Source organism: Carcharodon carcharias, chromosome 17, assembly GCF_017639515.1.
Source record: "Carcharodon carcharias isolate sCarCar2 chromosome 17, sCarCar2.pri, whole genome shotgun sequence".
Taxonomy (NCBI): Eukaryota; Metazoa; Chordata; class Chondrichthyes; order Lamniformes; family Lamnidae; genus Carcharodon; species Carcharodon carcharias.
In genome coordinates, this window is record NC_054483.1 from 53,048,305 (window position 1) to 53,060,827 (window position 12,523).

Here is a 12,523-nt window from a genome sequence, read left to right on the forward strand (position 1 = left end):
GAGTCACACTCCTCCACCCTTTCCCCATAAATCTTTTCTGTTTTATTATGTTATTATGTAAGATCATGAATATGAAATGACTGAGAAATTCATGTACAGTTTCTGTTTTAAACGTCACACAAAGAAATTGTCTGTCTGCTTAAATTGACTATTTGCTGAGCTCAACGGGTAAACACTAAGATATCCCATTACTTCTGTCAATTAAGTTGGGTGATAAACAAGTGGAGTCTTGGACCTTTTAAGCAGAATTGTTTTGTTTGCTGCTTGATCAATATTTTAATGATCATCCAAAATGATATCTGCACCTGCAAATGTCATGAACTGGCAGGAATATAAACCTGAGCACAAAGTCCTAAGGCTGCTTTTACACAACAGACTGGGCTCCGACTCCAGTTTTACGCAATTTCTTGGCATTATTATGGATCAAATCTGCTTTGCATAACCCTGCAATGTAAAGGCAATCTTAGAAACACTGAGAAACCTAGTGAGTGCCCATTACAACTTCAGAATTGTGCCCAGAGGGTTAACCCAGGAAATATTTACCCTGTTAAAGCATAAGGATATGTTTGATTTATTAAGTACATGGGATTGATGTGGCTTACATGAAGCAGACTCCTTTGTCTTTGGTGGAGATGCTGTGTGCTGGAAATACTTACAGTGTTGGTAGGGAATTTAGTATCTATTAGTGCCCGATGCATGTGACTGGCTGGTCACATGAAAGATTATTCCAATGCCCTCATGGAAAAATAGGAACTGGCACAAGAGAAAACGGGAAACAAGCCAACCCGGATTTTGTTGTTTCAGAAGGGGTTTGAAGCCAACAGTGCAGTTTGATCTTCTCGAAGGTTATTGCAGTGTGATAAGCACAGTTGCTTGGCTAAGTGCAATGCTGAGAGGAGTGGGTGGAAGATAATAAGTGAAAAGAAAGGTGCGTTCAAGGTATGTAATCATTCAACTCTGAAAGGTCTTTTCAAAATTATGCTTATTTTCTGTAAGATTCTGCTGATTAATGCTGTAAAGTAGCATGGAAAATATTCACTAGGAACTTTGTTTGATTTTGCTGTTAACATGGTATTGCAGTCATCTGTGAATTGGGAGGAATTTCATTGCATTTCATATTGCTTTTGAGTTGTGAAAGCTGAGTAAATGGAGCTTCACATTTTCCTCAGTATTGGGCTTGAACTTTTTAATAAACAAATGCATGACTCCATGAAGCAGCACTGTGGAAACATGAAGTAAAAAACAGTGCAACAGGTTTTCAATGTGATGCTGTATTTCAGCCAGAGGTGATAGCTATTTCTTGCCCCTTGCAGATTAGTACAATGTGGCACAATTTCTGGCTTTCTTGCCTTCACTTGGCTGAAACTTGCAGAATATAGCAAATGGTTTTGAATGGTTTTCTCTCACTGAGGCTTACATCAGTGACTTGTATTCCCCATTTCCCCAATTCCCACATTATTCCACATTAAAACTCCAATGGAGAGCTTCTGACTTCAAGACTGTAGCAGCACAAGCCATCCTAAAGTATGTATGTTCTGTCATCCTTTGAGGGAGCATGACTAATATCCTGTGATTATGCTGAAGTAATGGACAATAATATATGTATGGACCCATCAGATTCTTGCTGTAATTAACTAACTGCAGCTTCACTCTTGTGTTTTGGATACTCCTTCCAATAGCACAACGCCAGCTGAGTGAGTAATCCCACATGTTATACTTACTCTTGAGGCATTTTAAATGATGGCGTGTATGGAAAGGAGTTCCTGAACACACCTGAGGAATGATGTAAAGAAAAATAAAGGATGTACAGCCGGCCATAAACTCTCAAAATTAAGTTAAACTTGGCAGGATTGATTAATGGAAATACTTGTCCCATTAGGATTGTCCTCAATTTAAATCCTGAAGATCAGTGCATGTGTTAGATACAATATGAATGCTTTTGTGTGACTTCCATACATAAAATGATTTCTGTGCTGCTATGTAGAGCAAGTAATGAATTTCTCATTCTTGTGGCCTTAGCTCATAGAATGGGATTGCTGGAATCTCCTGAATGAATTTTATGGAGGTCAACTTTGGTGGTAAGAGGTTTAAAGAGAATTTTATCATTGAAAAAGAATGATTTGATTTCTTTTAAGTTCAGATCCCCAAGAATTAATGATCTTTAATTAACTAGATAAATGTTAAACATATAATTTTTTAATAAAGCATTGTCTCAAGTTTAAAGCGGTTAACGTGTAAGTTATAATTGTAGATGCATTTAATACTTGGAAAGCATTTTTAAAGCCTTATAAGCAAACAAATCACATCAGATAAAACAAAATACAGTAAGTTGAGCACAATGAATGGGTCATAAAACATCTGGCATTATAGTAGTTACAGAACTTAATGGCACAAAGTAGGACATTCAGCCCATTGTGTCTCTGTTAGTGTTAGTTCTTCAATTTGTCATGAGGTTATGCCCCTTTAATTTTGAAAATATGATTTTTCAACTTTCAACTTACTGGAAAATTTGTGATTTAAACTGAGACAGAGAAAACTGCTTAAAAATGCAAGGCCATGTTCCAAGGTGAAGGCAAGAAACAAACAAATCACCCTCAGGGGATTCTGAAGAAGGAGACATTTCCTATGATCCAGAGACCCATTGAAACATGTAACTGTCTAAGGAAGAGACATTAAAAATGCAAAGTACTGAATAATGAAACAATGGCTGCCACATACAGACACACCCAAACCTCTTGGAAATACACAATGGGTGAAGTATTTTAAGGCAAGGTTGTCCAGCCACTAGAGAGATTGCAAGTGACACAGGCTGTGTCAAGAAAGTCTTCAGCAGAAGATTCAGGGTGAAGATTGCTTTCTTTCCCTCTCTCTCCTTTGGAATAAGTGTGTCACTTTGTTCGAGAAGACAAATCTACCAGTGAACCAAGGTCTCGTAATGATTGCAACGTCTTCTACATCTGACCACATCCAAGAAACCAGATAAGCTAAATTGGCTGCAGCATTTAAAATCTACGTCTCATGGACAATCAAAAGACACTTAACTGTATATTCCTTTATCATTTTTTAACTCCCTTATCTGTGTGTGTGTGTGTGTGAGTGAGTGAGTGAGTGAGTGAGTGAGTGAGTGTGTGTGTGGGCAGGGGAGGTGAGGGATGGCAAATAACTGCATGAGGGCTGAGTGTTTGACGTTGCATTTTTAGTATTTTCCTCAGGTTTAGGGGTTAATAAATTTGCTCTTTCTTTGACTTAAGAAAGTCTTGTTTGATTGGCTCCTTATTGCTAACAGCCTAAATAGTTAAATACATTCTGATCTGGAAAAGACATATCTTCGTGAAAAATAAACTTAAACCTTTGGTGTGACCAGCTGAGGAGGTTGAGTAGAGAGGAGCCAGTTCACCACTTCTCATCTGGTCATAATAAATCAGATTTTCTTCTTTCAGCTTCTCCCATTTTATTTGGGGTTTACTTGGGATCACCAAAATGCTAGTTGTTCACATTCTACTTCTCCTTCTGTCAGTCACCCATTCCTCTTCCAATCCCACTGCATTTCAGTCTCTCACACATCATCTTTCCATCTGGTCTTAGGCTTTGCTCTTATCCTTCTTCCTGACAGTCTCATCTCCATCACTTATCTCACCACATTTCTCCTCTCTTTCCATCAGCCCATTTCAGTCTCTTCTTGACCACTTTCTCTGATGCTCCCAGTATAGTTCTTGATCTTGCCCTTACTCGTTACCCCACACACCCATCTCAGCATCTGCATCTCATTCGTATCCAGTCGTTGTTCCTCTCTTCTTGATGTTTCCCAAGTTTCTGCACTGTACAACAAGGCCAGTCTCAAAACTGTCTTGTACGTTCTTCCTTTCAGATAGTGAATCTTTGCTATCACATATCACTCCACTGCATCTCTTCCAATTACTACAGAGCTAATCCATTGCTTAATTTCCATTTCCATACTTCTATCTTCTGCCACCACTGACCCCAGGTACCTGAAAGACTTTCTTCAAGTCTTCACCCATTATCTTTACACCTTCACTCTGATCCTGGCCTGTCTGTACTAGTGGTTGGGTTAATTCTTCAGTTGGCTCCATCAACTCTAATCTCATTACCCTGTCTTCTTGCTATAACCTATTGAATAGATTTTCAAAAACTAATTCAATTCCTTTTTAAATAATGTCATAACTCTGTCTCAATATTGACTTGTAGTAAAACAATTCCATGTTCTAATAATCCTCTGTGTAAAAACTAACTTCCCTCTTCACTCATTATAATCATGAGTGATTTATACTTCACTCTGATTATAATCATGAGTGATTTATACTTCACTCTGATTATAATCATGAGTGATTTATACTTCACTCTGATTATAATCATGAGTGATTTATCTTATACTGATTCATTAATCAGTGGTAATCCTTCATTGTTCACGCTCTCTAAATCTGTCATAATTTCCAAATACTCAATGGGATTCCCTTCCCCTTCCCTGTTCCAGTGAATAAGCCTCAGTTTTTGAGGCTTTGTTCATAATTAAAATTCTCATTCCTAATAACAGTAGTGATTATGCATTGTATCCTATCCATACTCTGATGGCCTCCTTTTAAAGGGGTGTGTAGAACTGAGGCCTAGCTATAATGTCTAACTCAACATCACTTCTTGCTTTTATTTTTAAAGCCCCTATGTATGTAACTCCAAATCTCATTTGACTTCTGCTATCTGCACTGCTGCTTTTAAATATATGCAGACCGACACCTCTGACCTCTCTGATCCTCCAGTTAGTACAAAATGTTCATGGGAAATAGCACTTTAAATGACAGAGAACTGAACTAGTACATGTAGTATTGATCCTGAAGAGAATTAAATACTGCAACATCTTGCACTGAATAGGAATAGATTTATCGATAAAAGAGTTGACTTGTAGTGGACTTGGTTTGTGATAATCAAGACTCACTATCCCTTATACAGACCTGTTAACCTGGTAATGCTTCACTGTCTCCCCTCTCTAAATCTTTGAAAATTTTGAAATTCTCTGCAGGATTTCCCTTCACCTTTTTCAAGAGAAAAATCTTCACAAAAACTTTCCCTTCCTGGTATCATTCCAGTAGCTATGGTTCCTATCCAATCTCTAACTCTAATAGCCATCTTGTAAAAGGGTGATTGCACACAATAATCTAGTGGACATCTAACTAATGGCTGTACAAATTCAACATCCCTTTCTTGCTTTTACATTCAAGTCTTCTATGTATAAAATCCAGAATTACATTTGGCCTTTTCTACACTACTGCTTTTAACAATGCATGGATAAACACCCAGAGATCTCCCTGTTCCTCCACTTATTACATAAATGATCATGGGGGGTAGACAGAGAATTGAATTAAAGACCGAAAATTGAATTAGTGGTCTGTAATAATGATTCTGAAGAGAATTAAGTGTTGCATTGGATAGAGATGGGTTTATAGATGAGAATATTGATCTGCAGTGGCCTTGATTTGTTGACTTGATTTTCATTGGAGTTGAGTGCTTATCAATATAAGGAGAATGGAAGAGCCTAGCTGTGAATTTACTTGCATTGTTGTATGACCTGCAATTTTCTCTGTTGTCCAAATTGGCCTGAATTAAGTGAATTAAGGAATTCAGCCTGTTGGAATGTTTCTGAACTGGACATGTTTACTTCAGTTGGAATTTGAGTGGCACAGGCTGGCAAGTTTGGGTTTCTCAATACAGATGTTTCTCAATAAAACAGTAGCATTGCTGATGAAATGTTTGCAATAGGGAAGAATCCAAGCTCAGAATTTGGATATGGATTCACCAAAAGACATTTGGTCTCATTACATAAAGCAATGTATCAGCTGGGTTCAGCGTGTAGAGCTCTCTTCTCTGGCACAGAAAGTTGTGGATTCAGATGCCATTCCAGAAACTTGAGCACAAAGTTGAGGCTGGCATTCCAGTACAATATTGGAAGTATGCTGCATTGTCTGAGTTATATGCTAGGCCACGTTTTCCCCCTCAGATGGGTATAAAAGATCCCATTGCATAATTTGAAGAAGAGCAAGAGAGTTCTCCATGGTGTCTCTCAACTAACAGTAAATAATCTGGTCATTTTCACATTGTTGCTTGTGGAAGCTTACTGTATACAAATTGGCTGCCCTTTTCCTTCATAATAGTATCAACTTGCACTTACATAATGCAATAAAGCATCCAAATCATTATTAGGCAAAATGTGACACTGGACAACATAAGGAGACTTAGGACAAATGACCAAGAGCTTGGTCAAAGAGGTAGGTTTTGAGGAGTGTCTTAAAGGAGGAGAGAGAGATTTAGGAAGGGAATCCCCAAGCATAAGGCCTAGACTGCTGCCAGTGTTGTGATGAAAGAAATCGGTGATGTTCAAGAGGCCAAAATTGGCGAAATGCAGAGTTGTTGAAGCTGTGTGATCCAGCTGTCATGAAAGGTTATCATATAACTATTTTTTCCACTGCAGACTGACTATGCGTACACAGACCTTACCAATCATGGTAATAGTGATCTCAGTGGCCTGGTAATTTAGAGGCCTGAACTAATTCAACTCTCACCTTGGCAGTTTGAGAATTTGGATTCAGTTTTAAAAAGATGGTATCATTACAAGTGACCATGAAGCTGTTGGATTGTTGTAAAAACCCAACTAGTTCACTCATCCTTTAGGAAAGGAAACCTGTTGTTCTTATCTAGTTTGACCTGGTACATAACTCTAGTCCTACTCCAACATGGTTGATTCTTAACTGCCTTCTGATGTAGCCAGTTATATCAAACTGCTGGAAGAAGGTCCTATCACCTTCACAGAGAAACTAATGATGGGCAGTAAATGCCAGCATTGCATTCCAAGAATGCTGCATTCACAGAAAAAAAAATCTTGTACCCTGGGATCATTCAATGATTATGCATCCAATCTCATGTCACAGGATCCATCCATTTTACCGCCAGTGCCTGCTTAGTCAGCTGAATGCTCGTGGATGGACTAGACTTTTCCAAAAGGTTGTGTGTTCATCACAATCCCAAGGAAAGAAAGCATTGGCTAGACTAGATGCAGAATGTTTCCTGGGATCAGTTGTTCCAAAAAGAGCAGGCTATTGGGGATAGCATCCTTGTACAGTATTGTCTATTAGCGCAAACATCACAAGCTGTTGTGGGTGGGGATACTGGAGGGGAGTGGCAATGCCTGATATAATGGGGTACCCCTCCTTCATGAAGTGATATGCCCACTTGGTTAGCCTTCAAACAGAGCACCAGGCGTAGTATGATTCCATTGCCTGGCCACGAGCTCTGCCTCCAGAATTGAGTTCCTTTGCTTTTATCCTGGGCAGAACTACAGTGATTAGTTTGGCCGGGCTCTGAATGTGTTCAAGAGTCAAAGTAAAACCAGCTACTGCAGAATGAGTTATCTTGTCGTAGTATCAACAGTAAAATTTCACTCAGATACCTCATGATACAGGAAGGGTTAATAATTACAGGATCACATTATTTAGTATGAATAGCATGCTAACTCTATGCATGACAAATTGCCAGACCCTATATTGAGTGGCCTATATTAACTTTCACTGTCTCATGTTTTTTTTCCTCTCATTAAATTTTCAATTTGAATCGGCTTAAGGCCCTCAGATTATGGAATGGGATACCAGCATCTGAATGTTTCAATGGTTACGTAAAATTGCTCTTTCCATGATTTATTGGGGGAGCCAATGTATTCACATTAAACTTACAGAAGGGATTTTGAGGTGAGGAACTTATATGCTGGTATTCCAGGGTGTAATTTCAGGGCTTTTTTTTAATTCGTTCATAAGATGTCTAGGCCAGCAATAATTGCCCATGCCTAACTGCCCTTGAGGAGGTGGTGGTGAACTGCAGCAGTCCATGTGGCATTGGCACTCCCACAATGCTGTTAGGGAGGGAGTTCCAGGATTTTGACCCAGCGACAGTGGAGGAACGGTGATATAATTCCAAGTCAGGATGGTGAGTGGCTTGGAGCGGAACTTCCAGGTGGTGGTGTTCCCATGTATCTGCTGCCCTTGTCCTCGTAGATGGTAGTGGTCATGGGTTTGTAAGGTGCTGCCTAAGGAGCCATGGTAAGTTCCTACAGTGCATCTTGTAGATGTTACACACTGCTGCCACTGTGCATCGGTGGTAGAGACAGTGCTTGTTTGTGGAAGTAGTTTCAATCAAACAGGCTGCTTTGTCCTAGATGGTGTCAAGCTTCTTGAGTGTTGTTGCACTCATCTAGGCAAGTGGAGAGTATTCCATCACACTCCTGACCTGTTCCTTGTAGATTGTGGACAGGCTTTGGGGAGTCAGGAGGTGAGTTACTTGCCACAGGATTCCTAACCTCTGACCTGCTGTTGTAGCCACAGTATTTATATGGCTAATCCAGTTCAGTTTCTGGTCAATGGCAACCCCCAGGATGTTGGTTGTGGGGATTCAGCAAGGTTAATACCACTAAACGTCAAGGGGCGATGGTTAGATTTTCTTTTGTTGAAGATGGTTATTGCCTGGCACTTGTGTGGCGCGAATGTTACTTGCCACCTGTCAGCCCAAGCCTGGATAATGTTACAGGTCTTGCTGCATTTGCACATGGACTGCTTCAGTATCTAAGGAATTGTGAATGGTGCTGAACATTGTGCAATCACTAGCACACATCCCCACTTCTGATCTTATGATGGAAGTACGGTCATTGATGAAGCAGTTGAAGATGGTTGGGCCTAGGACACAAACCTGAGGAACTCCTGCAGTGATGTCCTGGAACTGAGATGATTGATCTCCAACAATCACAACCACTTTGTGCTATATATGACTCCAAGCAGTGGATAATTTCCCCCTCATTCCCATTGACTGCAGTTTTGCTACAGTAGTTGGAGTATCTTAGAGGCAGATAAGTGGCTTATACCAATCTTTCCAGCAGCTAAAATGGATTAGTCAGACTGGAGAGAGCAATGCTTAGTTGAAAAGCAGGAGGATGTAAATGCACTTCTCAAAATAGAGTATCGCATATCTCATGTGGTTTAATACATCAACTGTTAGACCAGATGTTAGCCCTGTAATTGAATATTACCATACCCAGTGTTCAAAATGTAACACAAGAAAATGCAGCCAAGTAGGAAAATGGTACTGATAAAAAAAATGATACTTAAAGGAACACTTTTTTTGATAGTTAGTTATTTGTTGAAATGTTGGGAGTTTATTTGTTCACAGTGAGGATCAGCAATGCACTGAAAAGGAGTTTTTCCCCTGTGTACCTGGCGATGTGCACTTTTCAAACGAGTTATACTGTTCGTGAAATAAGAACAGCTAATTTCTCAATCGGGAGCACCTTCGGCTCGGCGAGCGGGGGCAGGGCCCACTCGCCAATGTGTAAAACGATGCAAGGTGATGTCGGGCATGCGTCCCAATGTCACCACGTATCATTTAGATTTTCAGTTCGGCAGGCATGCAGCCAAGTCAGCTGCGTGCCTACCAAACTGTCAAAGGCCTATTAAGGCCATTTAACTAACAATTAAAATAATTAGCGAAGCTTCCCACCCAACCTTAGGGTTGGCGGGCAGGTGAAGAGCCCAGGCAGCCTTCAAATTTTTCATGGAATCTCATCCACGGGCGAGATGAGGTTTCATGAATGATTTTAAATTTTCGCAAAAATTTTTATTGAAATTAATGCACGTGCGTCAGCTCATGTGATAGTTTCACATGAGGGGACATGTCACAAAAATTTTTTCGACGCTTCATTGAACTATTAAAATTTAAAACTGTGCATGCTCACAGCACTTCCGGGTGCACGTCACGTTGGGCCAACCTTAATTGGCCCACCCATGTAAAATGGCAGCGCGGACCCGATCAGGGGCACTGATCAGGTCTGCACCCACCCACACCCACACCCGCACCTGCACAACATGCCCTGCAACGGGGGGAAATTCTACCCAATGAGTCTTACTTTCTGTGACCAAGCCTCATTATATACTGGGCCTAGCATCATTAAATCAAACACTGCTTTTGAGATCACATGATATACATAGAAGCTTGTTTGACCATAACGTTGTGGTAAAGGAAGAAACTCAAATGGGAAATCTCTGTTAAGGTACATGTGGAACTTTACTAAATTGAGTATGTGTATAAGGCTGTAGTATATGCTTAGAAAACTCTCGTAACCCACCTCCCATTGCCACCATCTCTTGTCACAACAACACAAAAGCAAAGGTGCGATGGAATTAAGAAAAAAAGATAGATCAGTAGACCATAAGACGTAGGAGCAGAAGTAGGCTATTCAGCCCACCCAGTCTGCTCCATCATTCATTGAGATCATGGCTGATCTGATAATCCTCAGTTCCACTTTCCTGCCTTTTCCCCATAATCCTTGATTCCCTTACTGATTAAAAATCTGTCTATCTCAGCCTTGAATATACTTGGCAATCCAGCCTCTACAGCCCTCTGCGGTAAAGAATTCTACAGATTGACTAGTCTCTGAGAGAAGAAATTCCTCCTCATCTCTGTTTTAACTGGGCATCTCCTTACTCTCAGATTATGCCCTCTGGTCCTAGACTCTCCCAAAAGCGGGAACAACCTCTCAGTATCTACCCTGTCAAGCTCCCTAAGAATCTTATATGTTTCAATAAGGTCGCCTCTCATTCTTCTAAATTCCAATTAGTACAGGCCCAACCCACTCAACCTCTCATCATGAGAAAATCCCTCCATACCCAGGATCAACCTACTAAACCTTCTCTGGACTGCCTCCAATGCCAGTATATCTTTCCTTAGATAACGGGACCAAAATTGTTCACAGTATTCTAGGTGTGGTCTAACTAGTGCCTTGTATAGTTTTAGCAAGACTTCCCTATTTTTATACTCCAGTCCCTTTGAAATAAAGGCCCTTTGAAATAAATAAAGGCCAACATTCCATTTGCCTTCCCTATTACCTGTTGAACTTGTATGTTAGCTTTTTGGGATTCATGCACAAGGGCTCCCAAATCCCTCTATGCTGCAGCCTTCTACAGTCTTTCTCCATTTAAGTAATATTCAGCTCCTCTATTCTTCCTGCCAAAGTGCATAACCTCACATTTTCCCACATTATATTCCATCTGCCAAGTTTTTGCCCACTCACTTAACCTGTCTATATAATTCTGTAGACTATTTGTGTCACCCTCACCACTTGCCTTCCCATCTATTTTTGTGTCATCTGCAAACTTGGTGATAGTACATTCACTTCCCTCATCTATGTCATTAATATATATTATAAATAATTGTGGCCCCAGCACTGATCCCTGTGGCATTCCACTAGTTACAGATTGCTGTCCAAAAATGCCCCCCCTTATCCCAACTCTCCATCTTCTATTAGTTATCCAATCCTCTATCCATTCTAATATACTACCCCCAACACCATGGGCTTTTATCTTATTAAGTAGCCTTATGTGCGGTACCTTATCGAATGCCTTTTAGAAATCCAAATATATCACATCTACTGGTTCCCCTTTATCTATTTATTTATTACCTCCTCAAAGAATTCTAATAATTTTGTTAGGCATGATTTCCCCTTCATGAAGCCATGCTGACTCTGCTTGATTATATTATGTATTTCTAAGTGCTCTGCTATTACATCCTTTATAATAGACTCCAACATTTTCCCAATGGTGGATGTTAAGCTAACTGACCTTTAATTACCATGTTTTTTGCCTTCCTCCCTTTTTGAATAAGGATGTTACATTGGCCATTCTCCAATCCTCTGGGACTTTTCCAGAATCTAATGATTCTTGGAAGATTACCACCAGTGCATCCACTATCTCATTAGCTATTTCCTTTAATACCCTAATTTGCAACCAATCAGGTCCAGGGGGCTTATTGGCCTTTAGCCCCATTAGTTTCATGGAATCACAGAATCACACATTGTAGAAGAGGCCCTTCGGCCCATCGAGTCTGCACCGACATGTGAGAAACACCTGACATACCTACCTAATTCCATTTACCAGCACTTGGCCCATAACCTTGAATGTAATGACGTGCCAAGTGCTCATCCAGATACTTTTTAAAGGATGTGAGGCAACCCGCCTCCACCATCCTCCCAGGCAGCGCATTCCAGACCGTCATCACCCTCTGGATAAAAAAGTTCCTTTTCCTTCCTCACGTCCCTCCTAAACCTCCTGCCCCTCACCTTGAACTTGTGCTCCCTCGTGACTGACTCTTCAGCTAAGGGGAACAGTTGCTCCCTATCCACCCTGTCCATGCCCCTCATAACCATTTCCTTAGTACTTTTTCTCCAGTGATAGTTATTATATTTGTTTCCTCCCCCCTTTTGCCCCTTTATTATTTAGTATTTTTGGAACGCTATTAGTATCTTCTACCATGAAGACTGAAGCAAAGTATTTATTAATCTCCTCTGCCATTTCCTGGTCCCCCATTATTATTTCCCCAGCCTCATTCTCTAAGGGGCTTATGTTCACTCTGGCCTTTCTCTTCCTTTTTATATATTTAAAGAAGCTTTTACTGTCCATTTGTATATTACTTGCTAGTTTACCCT

The 12,523-nt window shown here is 40.3% G+C and overlaps 1 protein-coding gene across 4 annotated transcripts in view; it reads left to right on the forward strand.

Moving 5' to 3' along the window:
• Window positions 1–819: 819 nt before the first annotated feature.
• Window positions 820–12,523, forward strand: part of fam13c (family with sequence similarity 13 member C) — a 148,694-nt gene continuing 136,990 nt past the window's right edge. For 3 of the 4 annotated variants that reach the window (XM_041209020.1, XM_041209023.1, XM_041209024.1), the window contains exon 1: window positions 820–939. The gene's annotated coding sequence lies outside the window, so the exon portion shown is untranslated. The remainder of the gene's footprint in view (window positions 940–12,523) is intronic. The other variant, XM_041209022.1, reaches the window with a different exon arrangement.